This window comes from Podarcis gaigeae (genome assembly GCF_964106915.1).
Source record: "Podarcis gaigeae genome assembly, chromosome: Z".
In the NCBI taxonomy this organism is placed as follows: Eukaryota; Metazoa; Chordata; class Lepidosauria; order Squamata; family Lacertidae; genus Podarcis; species Podarcis gaigeae.
Window position 1 is genome coordinate 316,112 of NC_139691.1, and position 24,466 is coordinate 340,577.

General features: G+C 45.5%; 2 long non-coding RNA genes across 2 annotated transcripts; one reads left to right on the forward strand and one right to left on the reverse strand.

Moving 5' to 3' along the window:
* Positions 1 to 665, forward strand: LOC310836170. Its single transcript, XR_014559899.1, has 3 exons — positions 1 to 65; positions 423 to 446; positions 523 to 665. It is a non-coding gene; the product is annotated as an uncharacterized lncRNA (long non-coding RNA).
* Positions 666 to 5,416: 4,751 nt separating this feature from the next.
* LOC310836128 lies at positions 5,417 to 6,117 on the reverse strand. Its single transcript, XR_014559877.1, has 3 exons — positions 6,043 to 6,117; positions 5,859 to 5,931; positions 5,417 to 5,460 (listed from the first exon to the last, which is right to left on the reverse strand). It is a non-coding gene; the product is annotated as an uncharacterized lncRNA (long non-coding RNA).
* Between the last annotated feature and the right edge of the window lie 18,349 nt (positions 6,118 to 24,466).

A 24,466-nucleotide genomic window follows, 5' to 3' on the forward strand; every position in this document is an offset into this window, starting at 1 on the left:
CGGGTTCGAATGGAGGTGGGAAACATAACGTGGCGCCAGGTTGCGGGTTTGAATGGGGATGGAGGGTGGGAAAGAGCGCGGCGCCAGGTTGCGGGTTCAGATGTTGTGGGAAATGTAGTGTGGCGCCGGGTTGCGGGTTCAAGCATGAGTGGGAAAAGTAGCACAGCGCCGGGTTGCGGGTTCGAATGGGGATGGAAGGTTGCGGGTTTGAATGGGGTGGGAAATATAGCGTGGCGCCAGGTTGCGGGTTTGGATGTGGGTGGGAAACGTAGCGCGGCGCCGAGTTGTGGGTTTGAATGTGGTGTGAGAGGGTGGGAAACGTAGCGCGGCACCGGGTTGCGGGTTCGAGTGGGGATAGAATGTTGCGGGTTCGAATGGGGTGGGAAATGTAGCGTGGCGCCTGTTTGCGAGTTTGAATGGAGGTGGGAAACGTAGCGCGGCGCCGGGTTGCGGGTTCGAATGTGGTGTGAGGGTGGGAAACGTAGCGCGGCGCCGGGTTGCGGGTTCGAATGGGGATGGAAGGTTGTGGGTTCGAATGGGAGTGGGAAAGGTAGCTTGGCGCCAGGTTGCGGGTTTGAATGGAGGTGGGAAACGTAGCACGGCGCCGGGTTGCGGGTTCAAATGGGGATGGAACGGTTGGGAAACGTAGTGTGGCCCCGGGTTGCGGGTTCGAATGGTGTGTGAGAGGGTGGGAAACATAGCGTGGCGCCAGGTTGCGAGTTTGAATGGAGGTGGGAAACGTAGCACGGCGCCGGGTTGCGGGTTCGAATGGGGATGGAAAGGTTGGGAAACGTAGTGTGGCCCCAGGTTGCGGGTTCGAATGTGTGAGAGGGTGGGAAACGTAGCGCGGCGCCGGGTTGCGGGTGTATATAGGTGTATAGGGGGAATGGGGAGGGAGGGAGGGGAGCGGGAAGGATTTGAACCCGGGGAATTGGGCTTGAACTTCAATTCAGGGTGGAACCTGAACTGGGACCGGAACTCGAACTCCGAGCCGAACTGGAACTGGAACCGGAATTGTGGGCCGAACTGGAATTCTAGTTTGGCGCCAAGTTCAGCTCCGAATTGGAGTCTGAGTTTGGGTCTGAATTCTAGTTCGGCCCTAAGTTCAGCTCCGAATTCTAGTTTGGACCCGAGTTCGGGTTCGAGTTCCGTTTCAGCCCCGGGTTCGAGTTCAGGTCCCAATTCAGGTCTGAATTGGGAACTGTAGCGCGTTTTCTGGGAACTGTATATAGGTGTATAGAAGGGGGGAATGGGGTGAGGATCTTGAACCCGGGGCAGAAGCTGAACTGGGATTTGAACTCCAATTCGAGGGGGGGAGGGAGGGGAGGGGCCAAGGACTTGAACCCGGGGCCGGAGAAGAACTGGGAGCTGAATTCGGATCTGAATTCCAACTCGGGGTTGAACCCTGAACTCGGGGCCGAATTTGAACTCGGACCTGAACTCGAACTCGGGGCTGATCTTGAACTTGAACCCAGGCCTGAACCCGAACTCAAACTCTGAATTTGAGCTCCAGCTTAGGGCCCGAACTTGAATTGGGACCTGAACTCGGGGCCAAACTAGAATTCACACCCAAACTCAGGTGCGAATTTGAACTCAGGGCAGAACTCAGACCTGAACTCGAACTCGGGGTTGAACTTGAACCCAGGCCTGAACCCGAACTCAGACTCTGAATTTGAACTCCAGCTTAGGGCCTGAACTTGAATTGGGGCCTGAACTTAGGGCCGAACTAGAATTCACACCCGGACCTGAACTCAGGTCCGAATTTGAACTCAGGGCCGATCTGGGACCTGAACTCGGGGCTGAACTCGAACTCGGGGCTGATCTTGAATTTGGACCTGAACTTGGGGCCAAACTAGAATTCACACCCAAACCCGGACCTGAACTCAGGTCCGAATTTGAACTCAGGGCCGAACTCAGACCTGAACTCGAACTCGGGGTTGAACTTGAACCCAGGCCTGAACCCGAACTCAGACTCTGAATTTGAACTCCAGCTTAGGGCCTGAACTTGAATTGGGACCTGAACTCGGGTCCAAACTAGAATTCACACCCAAACCCGGACCTGAACTCAGGTCCGAATTTGAACTCAGGGCCGATCTGGGACCTGAACTCGAACTCGGGGCTGATCTTGAACTTGAACCCAGGCCTGAACCCGAACTCAGACTCTGAAATTGAACTCCGACTTAGGGCCTGAACTTGAATTGGGACCTGAACTAGAATTCACACCCAAACTCAGGTTCCGAATTTGAACTCAGACCTGAACTCAAATGCAGATCCGATTTGGGACCTGAACTTGGGGCTGAACTCTACTTCAAACCTGAACTGGCAGCTGAACTTGAACTCCGAACTTGAACTCAGGGCCCAAATGAACTTGGGGCTGAACTCTAATTCAAGCCCGAACTGGCAGCTGAACCCGAACTTGAACTCGGGGCCCAAATGAACTTGGGGTTGAACTTGGGCCCGAACTTTGAACTTTTGGTAAGTGGTTTCCCCACTTCCTGTTCCGCCAGCTCCCACTTCCTGTTCGGGGGCCAGGAAGAGGCGGGGCCAAAGAAGCTCCGCCCACCTCATAGCCTCACTTCCTGTCATTCTGCCCTCTGGACTACAATTCCCATCATGCCTCGCCACTGCTTCTGTTAGCTAAGCATCATGGGATATGGAGTCCCCAAACTAACTTCCCATTAGCAAAGGATCATGGGAGTTGTAGTCCCAAAAGCCCAATGCTTCATAGGAGTTGTAGTCTGAAAAGCCCACTGGATCATGGGAGTTGTAGTCCCCAAACTAGCTTCCCATTAGCTAAGGATCATGGAAGTTGTAGTCCTGAAAGCCCACTGGATCATGGGAGTTGTAGTCCGAAAAGCCCACTGGATCATGGGGGCTGGAGTCCCCAAAGCCCAATGCTTCATGGGAGTTGTAGTCCCAAAACCAACCACCCCTGTTAGCTAAGCATCATGGGAGTTGTCCCAAAAGCCCACTGGATCATGGGGGCTGGAGTCCCCAAAGCCCAATGCTTCATGGGAGTTGTAGTCCCAAAACCAACCACCCCTGTTAGCTAAGCATCATGGGAGTTGTCCCAAAAGCCCACTGGATCATGGGAGTTGTAGTCCCGAAAGCCCACTGGATCATGGGAGTTGGAGTCCCCAAACTAACTTCCGATTGGCTCTGTTAGCTAAGCATCATGGGCTTCCCATTAGCAAAGGATCATGGGAGTTGGAGTCCCAAAACCAATCAGCCCTGTTAGCTAAGGATCATGGGAGCTGCAGTCCAAAACCCCACTGGATCATGGGAGTTGGAGTCCCAAAAGCAATCAGCTCTGTTAGCTAAGCATCATGGGATATGGAGTCCCCAAACTAACTTCCCATTAGCAAAGGATCATGGGAGTTGTAGTCCAAAAAGCCCACTGGATCATGGGAGTTCTAGTCCCCAAAACCCACTGGCTCATGGGAGTTGGAGTCCCAAAAGCCCACTGGATCATGGGAGTTGTAGTCCCCAAACTAGCTTCCCATTAGCTAAGGATCATGGGAGTTCTAGTCCCCAAAACCCACTGGCTCATGGGAGTTGGAGTCCCAAAAGCCCACTGGATCATGGGAGTTGGAGTCCCCAAACTAGCTTCCCATTAGCTAAGGATCATGGGAGTTCTAGTCCCCAAAACCCACTGGATCATGGGAGTTGTAGTCCCAAAAGCCCACTGGATCATGGGAGTTGGAGTCCCAAAACCAATCGGCTCTGTTAGCTAAGCATCATGGGATATGGAGTCCCCAAACTAACTTCCCATTCCATTAGCTAAGGATCATGGGAGTTGTAGTCCAAAAAGCCCACTGGATCATGGGAGTTGTAGTCCCAAAACCAATCAGCCCTGTTAGCTAAGCATCATGGGATATGGAGTCCCCAAACTAACTTCCCATTAGCTAAGGATCAAAACCCACTGGATCATGGGAGTCGGAGTCCCAAAAGCCCACTGGATCATGGGAGTTGGAGTCCCCAAAACCCACTGGATCATGGGAGTTGGAGTCCCCAAAGCCCAATGCTTCATGGGAGTTGGAGTCTGAAAAGCCCACTGGATCATGGCAGTTGTAGTCCCAAAAGCCCACTGGATCATGGGAGTTGTAGTCCCCAAACTAGCTTCCCATTAGCTAAGGATCATGGGAGTTGTAGTCCAAAAAGCCCAATTCTCCATGGGAGTTGGAGTCCCAAAAGCCCACTGGATCATGGGAGTTCTAGTCCCCAAAACCCACTGGATCATGGGAGTTGTAGTCCCAATGCTTCATGGGAGTTGTAGTCCCAAAACCAATCGGCTCTGTTAGCTAAGCATCATGGGATTTGTCCCCAAACTAGCTTCCCATTAGCTAAGGATCATGGGAGTTGTAGTCCCGAAAGCCCACTGGATCATGGGAGTCGGAGTCCCCAAAGCCCAATGCTTCATGGGAGTTGGAGTCCCAAACTGAATCGGCTCTGTTAGCAAAGGATCATGGGAGCTGTAGTCCCAAAAGCCCACTGGATCATGGGAGTTGGAGTCCCCAAACTAACTTCCAATTAGCAAAGGATCATGGGAGTTGGAGTCCCAAAACCTCCAGCCCTGTTAGAAAAGGATCATGGGATTTGGAGTCCCCAAACTAACTTCCCATTAGCTAAGGATCATGGGAGTTGTAGTCCCAAAAGCCCACTGGATCATGGGAGTTGGAGTCCGAAAAGCCCAATGCTTCATGGGAGTTGGAGTCCCAAAACCAATCGGCTCTGTTAGCTAAGCATCATGGGATTTGTCCCCAAACTAACTTCCCATTAGCTAAGGATCATGGGAGTTGTAGTCCCAAAAGCCCACTGGATCATGGGAGTTGGAGTCCGAAAAGCCCAATGCTTCATGGGAGTTGGAGTCCCAAAACCAATCAGCCCTGTTAGAAAAGGATCATGGGATTTGGAGTCCCCAAACTAGCTTCCCATTAGCTAAGGATCATGGGAGTTGTAGTCCCCAAAACCCACTGGCTCATGGGAGTTGGAGTCCCAAAGCCAATTGGCTCTGTTAGCTAAGCATCATGGGATTTGTCCCCAAACTAGCTTCCCATTAGTTAAGGATCATGGGAGTTGTAGTCCCAAAAGCCCACTGGATCATGGGAGTCGGAGTCCCCAAAGCCCAATGCTTCATGGGAGTTGTAGTCCCGAAAGCCCACTGGATCATGGGAGTTGGAGTCCCCAAACTAACTTCCAATTAGCTAAGGATCATGGGAGTTCTAGTCCCCAAAACCCACTGGATCATGGGAGTTGTAGTCCCAAAAGCCCAATGCTTCATAGGAGTTGTAGTCTGAAAAGCCCACTGGATCATGGGAGTTGGAGTCCCCAAAACCCACTGGCTCATGGGAGTTGGAGTCCCAAAACCAATCGGCTCTGTTAGCTAAGCATCATGGGATTTGTCCCCAAACTAGCTTCCCATTAGTTAAGGATCATGGGAGTTGGAGTCCCAAAAGCCCACTGGATCATGGGAGTTGGAGTCCCCAAAACCCACTGGATCATGGGAGTTGGAGTCCGAAAAGCCCAATGCTTCATGGGAGTTGTAGTCCCAAAACCAATCACCCCTGTTAGCTAAGCATCATGGGATTTGGAGTCCCCAAACTTCCCATTAGCTAAGGATCATGGGAGTAGTAGTCCCCAAAGCCCACTGGATCATGGGAGTTGGAGTCCCAAAAGCCCAATGCTTCATGGGAGTTGGAGTCTGAAAAGCCCACTGGATCATGGGAGCTGGAGTCCCCAAAGCCCACTGAATCATGGGAGTTGTAGTCCCCAAACTAGCTTCCCATTAGCTAAGGATCATGGGAGTTCTTGTCCCCAAAACCCACTGGATCATGGGAGTTGGAGTCCCAAAAGCCCACTGGATCATGGGAGTTGGAGTCCCAAAACCTCCAGCCCTGTTAGCTAAGCATCATGGGATTTGGAGTCCCCAAACTAACTTCCCATTAGCAAAGGATCATGGGAGTTGTAGTCCCGAAAGCCCACTGGATCATGGGAGTCGGAGTCCCCAAAGCCCAATGCTTCATGGGAGTTGGAGTCCCAAACTGAATCGGCTCTGTTAGCAAAGGATCATGGGAGTTGTAGTCCCAAAACCCCACTGGATCATGGGAGTTGGAGTCCCCAAACTAGCTTCCCATTAGTTAAGGATCATGGGAGTTGTAGTCCCAAAAGCCCAATGCTTCATGGGAGTTGTAGTCCCGAAAGCCCACTGGATCATGGGAGTTGGAGTCCCCAAACTAGCTTCCCATTAGCTAAGGATCATGGGAGTTGTAGTCCCAAAAGCCCAATGCTTCATGGGAGTTGTAGTCCCGAAAGCCCACTGGATCATGGGAGTTGGAGTCCCCAAACTAACTTCCCATTAGCTAAGGATCATGGGAGTTGTAGTCCGAACAGCCCAATGCTTCATGGGAGTTGTAGTCCCGAAAGCCCACTGGATCATGGGAGTTGGAGTCCCCAAACTAACTTCCCATTAGCTAAGGATCATGGGAGTTGTAGTCCGAACAGCCCAATGCTTCATGGGAGTTGTAGTCCCGAAAGCCCACTGGATCATGGGAGTTGGAGTTCCAAAAGCCCACTGGATCATGGGAGTTGTAGTCCCAAAAGCCCACTGGATCATGGGAGTTGGAGTCCCCAAACTAGCTTCCCATTAGCTAAGCATCATGGGAGCTGGAGTCCAAAACCCCACTGGATCATGGGAGTTGGAGTCCCAAAACCAATCGGCTCTGTTAGCTAAGCATCATGGGATTTGGAGTCTCCGAAAAATAATAAAAATAATAAGTAATAAAATTGCCGCCCCGAGTGCGTATTTCCTGTTCTTCCCCCGAAAAATAATAAAAATAATAAGTAATAAAATCACCGCCCCGAGTGTGAATTTCCTGTTCTTCCCCCGAAAAATCATAAAATAAGAAAAATAATAAAATTGCCGCCCTGAGTGCGAATTTCCTGTTCTTATCCCCCGAAAAATCATAAAATAAGAAAAATAATAAAATTGCCGCCCCGAGTGCGAATTTCCTGTTCTTACCCCCGAAAAATAAAAATAATAAGTAATAAAACGGTAAAATCGCCGCCCCGGGTGCGAATCCTGCGGGATTTCCGAGGAAAGCAATGGCAGAGGAAAAATCGGATTTAAATAAGAATATATACTGGGTGGGTGGGAGGGAAAAAGAGAGAAATAATCCATATTTTTGAGCTGTTTTTTTTTTCTTTTTTCTACTGTCTAAGGGATATTTTTCTGAGAAATCCTCCTGCGTTTGGGTCTTAATTTATACTTTTGTAGCAACACACTATTTTTCTATTAATCGGAATGCCAGGGGGTTGTCGTCGCGAAGGGAGGGTGGGGGAAAAGCCGAATATTGTACTGTATTTAAATCCTAAGAAATGGGGGGGAATGTTATCTACTGTCACGCTTGCTGTGTGTGAATAAACCGAGACTCGAACTCGTCTCCTGGGTGTGATTTCGTCTCGTTTCTTGAATTATGATTGGAACAAATCGGTAGAAAGAATACATTTTTATTTTATTTTTATTATTATTATTATTTCGTCTCGTTTATTGAATTATTATTGGAACAAATCGGTAGAAAGAATACATTTATTATTATTATTATTATTATTATTATTTCATCTCGTTTATTCAATTATTATTGGAACAAATCGGTAGAAAGAATACATTAATTATTATTATTATTATTATTATTATTTCGTCTCGTTTATTGAATTATGATTGGAACAAATCGGTAGAAAGAATACATTAATTATTATTATTATTATTATTATTATTATTTCATCTCGTTTATTGAATTGTTATTGGAACAAATCGGTAGAAAGAATACATTAATAATAATAATAATAATAATAATAATAATAATAATAATAATAATAATTTCGTCTCGTTTATTGAATTATTATTGGAACAAATTGGTAGAAAGAATACATTTATTATTATTATTATTATTATTATTATTATTATTATTATTATTTCGTCTCGTTTATTGAATTATGATTGGAACAAATCGGTAGAAAGAATACATTAATAATAATAATAATAATAATAATAATAATAATAATAATAATAATAATTTCGTCTCGTTTATTGAATTATTATTGGAACAAATCGGTAGAAAGAATACATTTATTATTATTATTATTATTATTATTATTATTATTATTATTATTTCGTCTCGTTTATTGAATTATTGGAACAAATTGGTAGAAAGAATACATTTTTATTTTTTATTTTTTCATTATTATTATTATTTCGTCTCGTTTATTGAATTATGATTGGAAGAAATCGGTAGAAAGAATACATTAATTATTATTATTATTATTATTATTATTATTATTTCGTCTCGTTTATTGAATTGTTATTGGAACAAATCGGTAGAAAGAATACATTAATTATTATTATTATTATTATTATTATTATTATTATTATTATTATTTCGTCTCGTTTATTGAATGATTATTGGAACAAATTGGTAGAAAGAATACATTTATTATTATTATTATTATTATTATTATTATTATTATTTCGTCTCGTTTATTGAATTATGATTGGAACAAATCGGTAGAAAGAATACATTATTATTATTATTATTATTATTATTATTATTATTTTGTCTCGTTTATTGAGTTACGATTGGAACAAATCGGTAGAAAGAATACATTAATAATAATAATAATAATAATAATTTCGTCTCGTTTATTGATTTATTATTGGAACAAATCGGTAGAAAGAATACATTAATAATAATAATAATAATAATAATAATAATAATAATAATTTCATCTCGTTTATTGAATTATTATTGGAACAAATCGGTAGAAAGAATACATTAATAATAATAATAATAATAATATAATTTCGTCTCGTTTATTGAATTATTATTGGAACAAATCGGTAGAAAGAATACATTAATAATAATAATAATAATAATAATAATAATAATAATTTCATCTCGTTTATTGAATTATTATTGGAACAAATCGGTAGAAAGAATACATTAATAATAATAATAATAATAATATAATTTCGTCTCGTTTATTGAATTATTATTGGAACAAATCGGTAGAAAGAATACATTAATAATAATAATAATAATAATAATAATAATAATAGGATTAATAAAACCATTTACTATTATTATTAATATTATTATTATTATTATTATTATTACGTTGGAAGGCAGGCAGTCAAATACAGACAACATACAGATACATAAATACAGAAACGTAAACAGATAGCAATAATAATTTATTATTATTATTATTATTATTATTACGTCGGAAGGCGGGCAGTCTAATAATAATAATAACAAAACAATAATTTATTATTATTATTATTATTATTATTATTATTATGTTGGAGTCAAATGCAGTCAACATACAGATACTTAAATACAGAAACATAAATTGATAACAGATAGATAGATCCATAATAACGGATACCTTATCCATTGATAAGGTAGATTGAGAGATCCGTAGACAGACCCATAAATTGATAAGGTAGATTGATAGATCCATCGACAGATCCATAAATTGATAAGGTAGATTGAGAGATCCGTAGACAGATCCATAAATTGATAAGGTAGATTGATAGATCCATAGACAGATCCATAGAATGATAGATCCATCGACAGATCCATAATTTGATAAGGTAGGTAGATCCATAGATTGATAGATCCAAGATCGATAAATTGAGACCATAGATTGAGAGATCCATAGACAGATCCATAAATTGATAAGGTAGATTGAGAGATCCATAGATTGATAGATCCATAGACAGATCCATAAATTGAGACCATAGATTGAGAGATCCATACAGATCCATAAATTGATCAGGTAGATTGATAGATCCATAGACAGATCCATAAATTGAGACCATAGATTGATAGATCCGTAGACAGATCCATAAATTGATAAGGTAGATTGATAGATCCATCGACAGATCCATAGATTGAGAGATCCATAGACAGATCCATAAGTTGAGACCATAGATTGAGAGATCCATAGACAGATCCATAAATTGATAAGGTAGATAGATCCATAGACGGATCCATAAATTGAGACCATCGATTGATAGATCCATAGATCCATGAGACCATAGATTGATAGATCCATAGACAGATCCATAAATTGAGAGCATAGATTGAGAGATCCATAGACAGATCCATAATTTGAGACCATAGATTTGATAGATCCATAGACAGATCCATAAACTGATAAGGTTGACAGATCGATCCATAGACAGATCCATAGATTGATAGATCCATAGATAGATCCATAAATTGATAAGATAGATTGAGAGATCCATAGACAGATCCATAAATTGAGACCATAGATTGAGAGATCCATAGACAGATCCATAAATTGATCAGGTAGATTGATAGATCCATAGACAGATCCATGAATTGAGACCATAGATTGAGAGATCCAGACAGATAGATCCATAAATTGAGAGCATTGATTTGACAGATCCATAGACAGATCCATAATTTGATAAGGTAGGTAGATCCATAGATTGATAGATCCAAGATCGATAAATTGAGACCATAGATTGATAGATCCATAGACAGATCCATAAATTGAGAGCATAGATTTGAGAGATCCATAGACAGATCCATAAACTGATAAGGTTGACAGATCGATCCATAGACAGATCCATAGATTGATAGATCCATAGATAGATCCATAAATTGATAAGATAGATTGAGAGATCCATAGACAGATCCATAAATGGAGACCATAGATTGATAGATCCGTAAACAGATCCATAAACTGATAAGGTAGACAGATAGATCCATCGACAGATCCATAGATTGATAGAGCCATAGACAGATCCATATGTTGAGACCATAGATTGAGAGATCCATAGACAGATCCATAAATTGAGACCATAGATTGAGAGATCCATACAGATCCATAAATTGATAAGGTAGATAGATAGATCCATAGACAGATCCATAAGTTGAGAGCATTGATTTGATAGATCCATAGAAAGATCCATAATTTGATAAGGTAGGTAGATCCATAGATTGAGAGATCCAAGATCCATAAATTGAGACCATAAATTGAGATATCCATCGATAGATCCATAAATTGATAAGGTAGATTGATAGATCCATCGACAGATCCATAGATTGATAGATCCACAGACAGATCCATAAATTGAGACCATAGATTGAGAGATCCATACAGATCCATAAATTGATCAGGTAGATTGATAGATCCATAGACAGATCCATAAATTGAGACCATAGATTGATAGATCCGTAGACAGATCCATAAATTGAGAGCATTGATTTGATAGATCCATAGACAGATCCATAATTTGATAAGGTAGGTAGATCCATAGATTGATAGATCCAAGATCGATAAATTGAGACCATAGATTGAGAGATCCATAGACAGATCCATGAATTGAGACCATAGATTTGATAGATCCATAGACAGATCCATAAACTGATAAGGTTGACAGATTGATCCATAGACAGATCCATAGATTGATAGATCCATAGATAGATCCATAAATTGATAAGGTAGATTGAGAGATCCATAGACAGATCCATAAATTGAGACCATAGATTTGATAGATCTATAGACAGATCAATAAATTGATCAGGTAGATTGAGAGATCCATAGACAGATCCATAAATTGATAAGGTAGATTGAGAGATCCATAGATAGATCCATAAATTGAGACCATAGATTGAGAGATCCATAGACAGATCCATAATTTGATAAGGTAGGTAGATCCATAGATTGATAGATCCAAGATCGATAAATTGAGACCATAGATTGAGAGATCCATAGACAGATCCATAAATTGATAAGGTAGATTGAGAGATCCATCGACAGACCCATAAATTAATAAGGTAGATTGATAGATCCATCGACAGATCCATAGATTGATAGATCCATAGACAGATCCATAAATTGAGAGCATAGATTGAGAGATCCATAGACAGATCCATACATTGAGAGCATAGATTTGATAGATCCATAGACAGATCCATAATTTGATAAGGTAGGTAGATCCATAGATTGAGAGATCCAAGATCGATAAATTGAGACCATAGATTTGATAGATCCATAGACAGATCCATAAACTGATAAGGTTGACAGATCGATCCATAGACAGATCCATTGATTGATAGATCCATAGATAGATCCATAAATTGATAAGGTAGATTGAGAGATCCATAGACAGATCCATAAATGGAGACCATAGATTTGATAGATCCATAGACAGATCCATAAATTGATACGGTAGGTAGATCCATAGATTGATAGATCCAAGATCGATAAATTGAGACCATAGATTGATAGATCCATAGACAGATCCATAAATTGAGACCATAGATTGAGAGATCCATAGACAGATCCATAAATTGAGACCATAGATTGAGAGATCCATAGACAGATCCATGAATTGAGACCATAGATTGAGAGATCCATAGACAGATCCATGAATTGAGACCATAGATTTGATAGATCCATAGACAGATCCATAAACTGATAAGGTTGACAGATCGATCCATAGACAGATCCGTAGATTGATAGATCCATAGACAAATCCATAAATTGAGACCATAGATTTGATAGATCCATAGACAGATCCATAAATTGATCAGGTAGATTGAGAGATCCATAGATAGATCCATAAATTGAGACCATAGATTGAGAGATCCATAGACAGATCCATAATTTGATAAGGTAGGTAGATCCATAGATTGATAGATCCAAGATCGATAAATTGAGACCATAGATTGAGAGATCCGTAGACAGATCCTTAAATTGAGACCATAGATTGATAGATCCGTAGACAGATCCATAAATTGATAAGGTAGATTGAGAGATCCATCGACAGATCCATAGATTGATAGAGCCATAGACAGATCCATAAGTTGAGACCATCGATTGATAGATCCATAGACAGATCCATACATTGAGAGCATAGATTTGATAGATCCATAGACAGATCCATAATTTGATAAGGTAGGTAGATCCATAGATTGAGAGATCCAAGATCGATAAATTGAGACCATAGATTTGATAGATCCATAGACAGATCCATAAACTGATAAGGTTGACAGATCGATCCATAGACAGATCCATTGATTGATAGATCCATAGATCCATAAATTGATAAGGTAGATTGAGAGATCCATAGACAGATCCATAAATGGAGACCATAGATTTGATAGATCCATAGACAGATCCATAAATTGATGCGGTAGGTAGATCCATAGATTGATAGATCCAAGATCGATAAATTGAGACCATAGATTGATAGATCCATAGACAGATCCATAAATTGAGACCATAGATTGAGAGATCCATAGACAGATCCATAAATTGAGACCATAGATTGAGAGATCCATAGACAGATCCATAAATTGAGACCATAGATTTGATAGATCCGTAGACAGATCCATAAACTGATAAGGTAGACAGATAGATCCATCGACAGATCCATAGATTGATAGATCCATAGACAAATCCATAAATTGAGACCATAGATTTGATAGATCTATAGACAGATCAATAAATTGATCAGGTAGATTGAGAGATCCATAGACAGAACCATAAATTGATAAGGTAGATTGAGAGATCCATAGATAGATCCATAAATTGAGACCATAGATTGAGAGATCCATAGACAGATCCATAATTTGATAAGGTAGGTAGATCCATAGATTGAGAGATCCAAGATCGATAAATTGAGACCATAGATTGAGAGATCCATAGACAGATCCATGAATTGAGACCATAGATTTGATAGATCCATAGACAGATCCATAAACTGATAAGGCTGACAGATCGTTCCATCGACAGATCCATAGATTGATAGATCCATAGACAGATCCATAAATTGATAAGGTAGATTGAGAGATCCGTAGACAGATCCATAAATTGAGACCATAGATTGATAGATCCGTAGACAGATCCATAAATTGATCAGGTAGATTGATAGATCCATCAACAGATCCATAGATTGATAGAGCCATAGACAGATCCATAAGTTGAGACCATCGATTGAGAGATCCATAGACAGATCCATAAATTGAGAGCATTGATTTGATAGATCCATAGAAAGATCCATAATTTGATAAGGTAGGTAGATCCATAGATTGATAGATCCAAGATCGATAAATGGAGACCATAGATTGAGAGATCCGTAAACAGATCCATAAATTGATCAGGTAGATTGATAGATCCATAGACAGATCCATAAATTGATAAAGTAGATTGAGAGATCCATAGATCCATGAGACCATAGATTGATAGATCCATAGACAGATCCATAAATTGAGAGCATAGATTGAGAGATCCGTAGACAGATCCATAAATTGAGACCATAGATTTGATAGATCCATAGACAGATCCATAAATTGATAAGGTAGATTGAGAGATCCATAGATAGATCCATAAATTGAGACCATAGATTTGATAGATCTATAGACAGATCCATAAATTGACCAGGTAGATTGATAGATCCATCGACAGATCCATAAATTGATAAGGTAGATTGATAGATCCATCGACAGATCCATAAATTGATCAGGTAGATTGATAGATCCATCGACAGATCCATAAATTGATAAGGTAGATTGATAGATCCATCGACAGATCCATAGATTGATAGAGCCATAGACAGATCCATAAATTGAGACCATAAATTGAGAGATCCCTAGACGGATCCATAAATTGATCAGGTAGATTGAGAGATCCATAGATTGATAGATCCATAGACAGATCCATAGATTGAGAGATCCATAGACAGATCCATAAATTGAGACCATAGATTGAGAGATACAGACAGATAGATCCATCTCAAGATCTCCTGACGTCCTGCCAACTTTCCACTGGAGTCAGTCTGGAGTCACTCCGCTTTCACCCCATTTCCCCCGTTTTTCCAACCCAAAAAGCCCAAACTGGACTCAATCTGGTTTGCTGCGTTTCCCCTTTCCGGGAAACGAAGCCCCCAAGCGGAGTCAGTCTGAAGCCCCAAAGTGGAGTCAGTCTGGAGTCACTCTGGTTTGGGGCCTTTTTCCCAGATTTATAACAAAAAAGCCCAAACTGGAGTCAAACCGGTTTGCCATGTTTTCCCTTTCCGGGAAACGAAGCCCCCAAGCGGAGTCAGTCTGGAGTCCCAAAGTGGAGTCAGTCTGGAGTCACTCCGGTTTCAGACCTTTTCCCCAGATTTAAATAAAAAAATCAAACTGGAGTCACTCCCCTTTGCTGCGTTTCCCCTTTCCGGGAAACGAAGCCCCCAAGCGGAGTCAGTCTGGAGTCCCAAAGTGGAGTGAGTCTGGAGTTACTCCGGTTTTGCCCCATTTCCCCCCTTTTTCCAACCAGAAAACCCAAACTGAACTCAATCTGGACTCTGGATCCATCGGCGCGTCTACACCAGGGGAGGCTACTCCGCTTTTGCTCCCAGTTCCCGGTTGAGTCAGTCGGAAGCCCCAAAGCGGAGTCAGTCTGGAGCCCCAAAGTGGAGTCAGTCTGGAGTCACTCCGGTTTCGGACCTTTTCCCTGGATTTAAATCCCAAAAAAGTCAAACTGGAGTCAATCCGCTTTGCTGCATTTCCCCTTTCCGGGAAACGAAGGCCCAAAATGGAGTCATTCTGGAGTCCCAAAGTGGAGTCAGTCTGGAGTCACTCCACTTTCGCCCCTTTTCCCCCTTTTTCCAACCAGAAAGACCCAAACTGGACTCAATCCGGACTCTGGATCCATTGGTGCCTCTACACCAGGGGCGGCTACTCCACTTTCGCTCCTGGTTCCCGGTGGAGTGAGTCGGAAGCCCCAAAGCAGAGTCAGTCCGAAGCCCCAAAGTGGAGTCAGTCTTGAGCCCCAAAGTGGAGTCAGTCTGGAGTCACTCCGCTTTCGTCCCATTTCCCCCGTTTTTCCAACCAAAAAAGCCCAAACTGGACTCAATCTGGTTTGCTGTGTTTCCCCTTTCCGGGAAACGAAGCCCCCAAGCGGAGTCAGTCTGGAGCCCCAAAGTGGAGTCAGTCTGGAGTCACTCCGGTTTCGGACTTTTCCCCCGGATTTAAATCCAAAAAAAGTCAAACTGGAGTCAATCCGCTTTGCCGCATTTCCCCTTTCCGGGAAACGAAGGCCCAAAATGGAGTCATTCTGGAGTCCCAAAGTGGAGTCAGTCTGGAGTCACTCTGGTTTCGCCCCATTTCGCCCCTTTTTCCAACCAGAAAGACCCAAACTGGACTCAATCCGGACTCTGAATCCAGTGGCGCGTCTACACCAGGGGTGGCTACTCCGCTTTCGCTCCCAGTTCCCGGTTGAGTCAGTCGGAAGCCCCAAAGCAGAGTCAGTCCGAAGCCCCAAAGTGGAGTCAGTCTGGAGCCCCAAACTGGACTCCATCTGGTTTGCTGCGTTTCTGGAGTCTGGAGCCCCAAAGTGGAGTCAGTCTGGAGTCACTCCGCTTTCGCCCCATTTCCCCCGTTTTTCCAACCAAAAAAGCCCATACTGAACTCAATCTGGTTTGCTGCGTTTCCCCTTTCCGGGAAACGAAGCCCCAAAGTGGAGTCAGTCTGGAGTCACTCCGCTTTCGCCCCATTTCCCCCGTTTTTCCAACCAAAAAAGCCCAAACTGAACTCAATCTGGTTTGCTGCGTTTCCCCTTTCCGGGAAACGAAGCCCCAAAGTGGAGTCAATCTGAAGCCCCAAAGTGGAGTCAGTCTGGAGTCACTCTGGTTTGGGGCCTTTTTCCCAGATTTATAACAAAAAAGCCCAAACTGGAGTCAAACCGGTTTGCCATGTTTTCCCTTTCCGGGAAACGAAGCCCCCAAGCGGAGTCAGCCTGGAGTCCCAAAGTGGAGTCAGTCTGGAGTCACTCCGCTTTTGCCCCATTCCCCCTCTTTTTCCAACCAGAAAAACCCAAACTGGACTCAATCCGGACTCTGAATCCAGTGGCGCGTCTACACCAGGGGAGGCTACTCCGCTTTCGATCCCAGTTCCCGGTTGAGTCAGTCTGGAGCCCCAAAGTGGAGTCAGTCTGGAGCCCCAAAGTGGAGTCAGTCTGGAGTCACTCCGGTTTCGGACCTTTTCCCCGGATTTAAATCCAAAAAAAGTCAAACTGGAGTCAATCCGCTTTGCCGCATTTCCCCTTTCCGGGAAACGAAGGCCCAAAATGGAGTCAATCTGGAGTCCCAAAGTGGAGTCAGTCTGGAATCACTCCGCTTTCGTCCCATTTCCCCCGTTTTTCCAACCAAAAAAGCCCAAACTGGACTCAATCTGGTTTGCGTCTACACCAGGGGCGGCTACTCCGCTTTCACTCCCAGTCCCCGGTTCAGTCAGTCGGAAGCCCCAAAGTGGAGTCAGCCTGGAGCCCCAAAGTGGAGTCAGTCTGGAGTCACTCCGCTTTCGTCCCATTTCCCCCGTTTTTCCAACCAAAAAAGCCCAAACTGGACTCAATCTGGTTTGCTGTGTTTCCCCTTTCCGGGAAACGAAGCCCCAAAATGGAGTCAATCTGGAGTCACTCTGGTTTCAGACCTTTTCCCCGGATTTATAACAAAAAAAAAACCCAAATTGGACTCAATCCAGACTCTGAATCTGGTGGCACGTCTACACCAGGGGCGGCTACTCCGCTTTCACTCCCAGTCCCCGGTTCAGTCAGTCGGAAGCCCCAAAGTGGAGACAGCCTGGAGCCCCAAAGTGGAGTCAGTCTGGAGTCACTCCGCTTTCGTCCCATTTCCCCCGTTTTTCCAACCAAAAAAGCCCAAACTGGACTCAATCCGGACTCTGGATCCATCGGTGCGTCTACACCAGGGGCGGCTACTCCACTTTCGCTCCTGGTTCCCGGTGGAGTGAGTCGGAAGCCCCAAAGCAGAGTCAGTCCGAAGCCCCAAAGTGGAGTCAGTCTGGAGCCCCAAACTGGACTCCATCTGGTTTGCTGCGTTTCTGGAGTCTGGAGCCCCAAAGTGGAGTCAGTCTGGAGTCACTCCGCTTTCGCCCCATTTCCCCCGTTTTTCCAACCAAAAAAGCCCATACTGAACTCAATCTGGTTTGCTGCGTTTCCCCTTTCCGGGAAACGAAGCCCCAAAGTGGAGTCAGTCTGGAGTCACTCCGCTTTCGCCCCATTTCCCCCGTTTTTCCAACCAAAAAAGCCCAAACTGAACTCAATCTGGTTTGCTGCGTTTCCCCTTTCCGGGAAACGAAGCCCCAAAGTGGAGTCAATCTGAAGCCCCAAAGTGGAGTCAGTCTGGAGTCACTCTGGTTTGGGGCCTTTTTCCCAGATTTATAACAAAAAAGCCCAAACTGGAGTCAAACCGGTTTGCCATGTTTTCCCTTTCCGGGAAACGAAGCCCCCAAGCGGAGTCAGTCTGGAGTCCCAAAGTGGAGTCAGTCTGGAGTCACTCCGCTTTTGCCCCATTCCCCCTCTTTTTCCAACCAGAAAAACCCAAACTGGACTCAATCCGGACTCTGAATCCAGTGGCGCGTCTACACCAGGGGCGGCTACTCCGCTTTCGATCCCAGTTCCCGGTTGAGTCAGTCTGGAGCCCCAAAGTGGAGTCAGTCTGGAGTCACTCCGGTTTCGGACCTTTTCCCCGGATTTAAATCCAAAAAAAGTCAAACTGGAGTCAATCCGCTTTGCCGCATTTCCCCTTTCCGGGAAACAAAGGCCCAAATCAGAGTCATTCTGGAGTCCCAAAGTGGAGTCAGTCTGGAGTCACTCTGGTTTCACCCCATTTCTCCCCTTTTTCCAACCAGAAAAGCCCAAACTGGACTCTGGATCCGGACTCTGGATTTAAATCAAACTGGAGTCAATCCGGACTCTGGATCCATCGGTGCGTCTACACCAGGGGCGGCTACTCCACTTTCGCTCCTGGTTCCCGGTGGAGTGAGTCGGAAGCCCCAAAGCAGAGTCAGTCCGAAGCCCCAAAGTGGAGTCAGTCTGTAGCCCCAAAGTGGACATAATCCGGTTAGCTGCGTTTCTGGAGTCTGGAGCCCAAAGTGGAGTCAGTCTGGAGTCACTCCGCTTTCGCCCCATTTCCCCCGTTTTTCCAACCAAAAAAGCCCAAACTGGACTCAATCTGGTTTGCTGCGTTTCCCCTTTCCGGGAAACAAAGCCCCCAAGCGGAGTCAGTCTGGAGCCCCAGAGTGGAGTCAGTCTGGAGTCACTCCGGTTTCGGACCTTTTCCCCGGATTTAAATCCAAAAAAAGTCAAACTGGAGTCACTCCGCTTTGCTGCGTTTCCCCTTTCCGGGAAACGAAGCCCCAAAGCGGAGTCAGTCTGGAGCCCCAAAGTGGAGTCAGTCTGGAGTCACTCCGGTTTCGGACCTTTTCCCCAGATTTAAATAAAAAAATCAAACTGGAGTCACTCCGCTTTGCTGCGTTTCCCCTTTCCGGGAAACGAAGCCCCCAAGCGGAGTCAGTCTGGAGCCCCAAAGTGGAGTCAGTCTGGAGTCACTCCGGTTTCGGACCTTTTCCCCAGATTTAAATAAAAAAAGTCAAACTGGAGTCACTCCGCTTTGCTGCGTTTCACCTTTCCGGGAAACGAAGCCCCAAAGCGGAGTCAGTCTGGAGCCCCAAAGTAGAGTCAGTCTGGAGTCACTCCGGTTTCGGACCTTTTCCCCGGATTTAAATCCAAAAAAAGTCAAACTGGAGTCAATCCGCTTTGCCGCATTTCCCCTTTCCGGGAAACGAAGGCCCAAAATGGAGTCATTCTGGAGTCCCAAAGTGGAGTCAGTCTGGAGTAACTCCGGTTTCGCCCCATTTCGCCCCTTTTTCCAACCAGAAAAACCCAAACTGAACTCAATCTGGACTCTGGATCCCTCGGCGCGTCTACACCAGGGGAGGCTACTCCGCTTTTGCTCCCAGTTCCCGGTTGAGTCAGTCGAAAGCCCCAAAGCGGAGTCAGTCTGGAGCCCCAAAGTGGAGTCAGTCTGGAGTCACTGCGGTTTCGGACCTTTTCCCTGGATTTAAATCCAAAAAAAGTCAAACTGGAGTCAATCCGCTTTGCCGCATTTCCCCTTTCCGGGAAACGAAGGCCCAAAATGGAGTCATTCTGGAGTCCCAAAGTGGAGTCAGTCTGGAGTCACTCTGGTTTCGCCCCATTTCGCCCCTTTTTCCAACCAGAAAGACCCAAACTGGACTCAATCCGGACTCTGAATCCAGTGGCGCGTCTACACCAGGGGAGGCTACTCCGCTTTCGATCCCAGTTCCCGGTTGAGTCAGTCGGAAGCCCCAAAGCGGAGTCAGTCTGGAGCCCCAAAGTGGAGTCAGTCTGGAGTCACTCCGGTTTCGGACCTTTTCCCCGGATTTAAATCCAAAAAAAAGTCAAACTGGAGTCAATCCGCTTTGCCGCATTTCCCCTTTCCGGGAAACAAAGGCCCAAAGTGGAGTCAATCTGAAGCCCCAAAGTGGAGTCAGTCTGGAGTCACTCCGCTTTCGCCCCTTTTCCCCCTTTTTCCAACCAGAAAGACCCAAACTGGACTCAATCCGGACTCTGGATCCATCGGTGCGTCTACACCAGGGGCGGCTACTCCACTTTCGCTCCTGGTTCCCGGTGGAGTGAGTCGGAAGCCCCAAAGCAGAGTCAGTCCGAAGCCCCAAAGTGGAGTCAGTCTGGAGCCCCAAACTGGACTCCATCTGGTTTGCTGCGTTTCTGGAGTCTGGAGCCCCAAAGTGGAGTCAGTCTGGAGTCACTCCGCTTTCGCCCCATTTCCCCCGTTTTTCCAACCAAAAAAGCCCAAACTGAACTCAATCTGGTTTGCTGCGTTTCCCCTTTCCGGGAAACGAAGCCCCAAAGTGGAGTCAGTCTGGAGTCACTCCGCTTTCGCCCCATTTCCCCCGTTTTTCCAACCAAAAAAGCCCAAACTGAACTCAATCTGGTTTGCTGCGTTTCCCCTTTCCGGGAAACGAAGCCCCAAAGTGGAGTCAATCTGAAGCCCCAAAGTGGAGTCAGTCTGGAGTCACTCTGGTTTGGGGCCTTTTTCCCAGATTTATAACAAAAAAGCCCAAACTGGAGTCAAACCGGTTTGCCATGTTTTCCCTTTCCGGGAAACGAAGCCCCCAAGCGGAGTCAGTCTGGAGTCCCAAAGTGGAGTCAGTCTGGAGTCACTCCGCTTTTGCCCCATTCCCCCTTTTTCCAACCAGAAAGACCCAAACTGGACTCAATCCGGACTCTGGATCCATCGGTGCGTCTACACCAGGGGCGGCTACTCCACTTTCGCTCCTGGTTCCCGGTTGAGTCAGTCGGAAGCCCCAAAGCGGAGTCAGTCTGGAGCCCCAAAGTGGAGTCAGTCTGGAGTCACTCCGGTTTCGGACCTTTCCCCCGGATTTAAATCCAAAAAAAGTCAAACTGGAGTCAATCCGCTTTGCCGCATTTCCCCTTTCCGGGAAACGAAGGCCCAAAGTGGAGTCAATCTGGAGTCCCAAAGTGGAGTCAGTCTGGAGTCACTCTGGTTTCGCCCCTTTTCCCCCTTTTCCAACCAGAAAGACCCAAACTGGACTCAATCTGGACTCTGGATCCATCGGCGCGTCTACACCAGGGGAGGCTACTCCGCTTTCGATCCCGATCCGGGACCTGGACACTTTATGGGTGGAATAAATTGGTTTTTTGACGGATTTTCTCGTTTGTTCTTTATGGGAGGAGCGGCGGCCAATCGGAAGGGTCTTCCTTTTCCTTCCTTCCTTCCTTCCTTCCTTCCTTCCTTCCTTCCTTCCTTCTTCCTCCCTCTTTTTTTTATTCCTGACTTCCTTCCTTCCCTTCCTTCCTTCCTTCCTTCCCTCCCTCCCTTCCTTCCTTCCTTCCTTCCTTCCTTCCTTCCTTCCTTCCTTCCTTCCCTTTCCTTCCTTCCTTCCTTCCTTCCTTGCTTCCTTCCTTCCTTCCTTCCTTCCTCCAGTCTTCCCTCCCTTCTTTCCTTTCCTTCCTCCCTCCCTTTCTCCGTTCCTTCCTTCCTTTTCTCCCTTCATTTCCTTCCTTCCTTCCTTCCTTCCTTCCTTCTTTCCTTCCTTTCCTTCCTTCCTTCTTCCAGTCTTCCCTCCCTCCCTCCCTTCTTTCCTTTCCTTCCTCCCTCCCTTTCTCCGTTCCTTCCTTCCTTTTCTCCCTTCATTTCCTTCCTTCCTTCCTTCCTTCCTTCCTTCCTTCCTTCCCTTTCCCTTCCTTCCTTCCCTTCCTTCCTTCCTTCCTTCTTCCAGTCTTCCCTCCCTCCCTTCTTTCCTTTCCTTCCTCCCTCCCTTTCTCCGTTCCTTCCTTTTCTCCCTTCATTTCCTTCCTTCCTTCCTTCCCTCCTTCCTTCCCTTCCTTCCTTCCTTCCTTCATTTCCTTTCCTTCCTTCCTTCCTTCCTTCCTTCCTTCCTTCTTCCAGTCTTCCCTCCCTTCTTTTATTTCCTTCCTTCCCTTCCCTTCCCTTCCCTTCCTTCCTTTCCCTTCCTTCCTTCTTCCAGTCTTCCCTCCCTCCCTTCTTTTATTTCCTTCCTTCCCTTCCTTCCTTCCTTCTTCCAGTCTTCCCTCCCTCCCTTCTTTTATTTCCTTCCTTCCCTTCTCTTCCTTCCCTTCCTTTCCTTTTCCTTCCTTCCTTCCTTCCTTCCTTCTTTGTCTTCCCTCCCTTCTTTTCTTTCCTCCCTCCCTCCCTTTCTCCCTTCCTTCCTTTTCTCCCTTCCTTTTTCTTTTTCTCTCCCTCCCTTTCTCCATTCTTTCCTACCTTCTTTCTTCCCCCCTCCATTCTTTTCTTCCTTCCTTTTTATTTCTCTCCAATCTTTCCTTCTTTCTTTCTTTCTTCCTCCCTCTCTCCATTATTTTATTTCTTCCTTTTATCTTTTTCTCTCCCTCCCTTTCTCCCTTCTTTCCTTCCTTCTTTCTTCCTCCCTCTCTCTGTTCTTTTCCTTTTTCCTCTCTCCCTTCTTTTCCCTTTCCCTCCCTCCCTCTTTTTTCCTCCCTTTCTGTCTTCTTTTCTCCCTCCCTTCCTCCATTCATTTATTTCTTCTCCCTTCCCTTCCCTTTCTCCCTTCTTCTGCTTCGGTTATTCCTCCCTCCTTTTCTCCTTCATCCCTCCCTTTCTCCTTCCTTCCTTCCTTCCTTCCTTCCTTTCTTCCTTCTCTCCCTCTCTCTCTTTCTCCCTCCCTCCTTCCTTCTCTCTCCCTCTCCCTCTCCCTTTCCTTCCTTCCTTCCTTCCTTCGTTCCTTCCTTCCTTTATTTTCTCTCTCTCTCTCTCTCTCTCTCCCTTCCTTCCTTCCTTCTCTCTCGCTCTTTCTCTTTCCCCCTCCTTCCTCCCTTCTCTCCCTCTACTTCCTTCCTTCTCCCTCTCCCTCTTTCCCTTCCTTCCTTCCCTCCCTGGCTCTCTTTTCTTCCTTCCTTCCTTCCTTCCTTCTCTCTCTCTTTCTCCCTCCTTCCTTCCTTCTATCTCTCTCTCTCTCCCTCTCTCTCTCTCTCTCTCCCTCCTTCCTTCCTTCCCTCCTTCCTTCCTTCCTTCTCTCTCTCCCTCCCTCCCTCCTTCCTTCCTTCCTTCTCTCTTTCTCCCTCCTTCCTTCCTTCCTTCTATCTCTCTCTCTCTCTCCCTCTCTCTCCCCCTCCTTCCTTCCTTCCCTCCTTCCTTCCTTCCTTCCTTCCTTCTCTCTCTCTCTCCCTCCCTCCTTCCTTCCTTCTGTCTCTCTCTCCCTCTCTCTCTTCCTCCCTCCCTTTCTCCTTCCTTCCTTCCTTCTCTCTCTCTCTCCCTTCCTTCCTTCTCTCTCTCTCTCTCTCTCTCTTTCCCTCCTCCCCTCCTTCCTCCCTTCTCTCAGTCCATAGGGTTGAAAACGTAGAAGGGAGAAGGAAGAAAGGAGGGAGAAAGAGAGAGAGGGAGAGAGGGCAGGAAGGAGGGAGGGAGAGAGAAAAGGAAGGAAGGAGGGAGGGAAGGGAGGAAGGAGGGAGAGAGAAAAGGAAGGAAGGAGGGAAGGAAGGAAGGAGGGAGAGAGCAAAGGAAGGAGGGAAGGAAGGAGGGAGAGAGAGAAGGAGGGAAGGAAGGATGGAGGGAGGGAGGGCAGGAAGGAAGGAAGGAGGGAGGGAGAGATAAAAGGAAGGAAGCAGGGAGGGAAGGAAGGAGGGAGGGAGAGAGAGAAGGAAGGAAGGAGGGAGGGAGGGAGAAAAGGAAGGAAGGAGGGAGGGAGGGAGAAAAGGAAGGAAGGAGGGAGAGAAGGGAGGAAGGAAGGAAGGAAGGAGGGAAGGAAGGAAGGAGAGAGAGAGAAAAGGAAGGAAGCAGGGAGGGAAGGAAGGAGGGAGGGAAGGAAGGAGGGAGGGAGAGAGAAAAGGAAGGAGGGAGAGAGGGAAGGAAGGAGGGAGGGAGGGAGAGAGAGAAGGAAGGAGGGAGGGAGAGAGAAAAGGAAGGAAGGAGGGAAGGAAGGAAGGAAGGAGGGAGGGAGAGAGAGAAGGAAGGAGGGAGGGAGAGAGAAAAGGAAGGAAGGAGGGAGGGAGGGAAGGAAGGAAGGGAGGGAGGGATAGAGAAAAGGAAAGAAGGAGGGAGGGAAGGGAG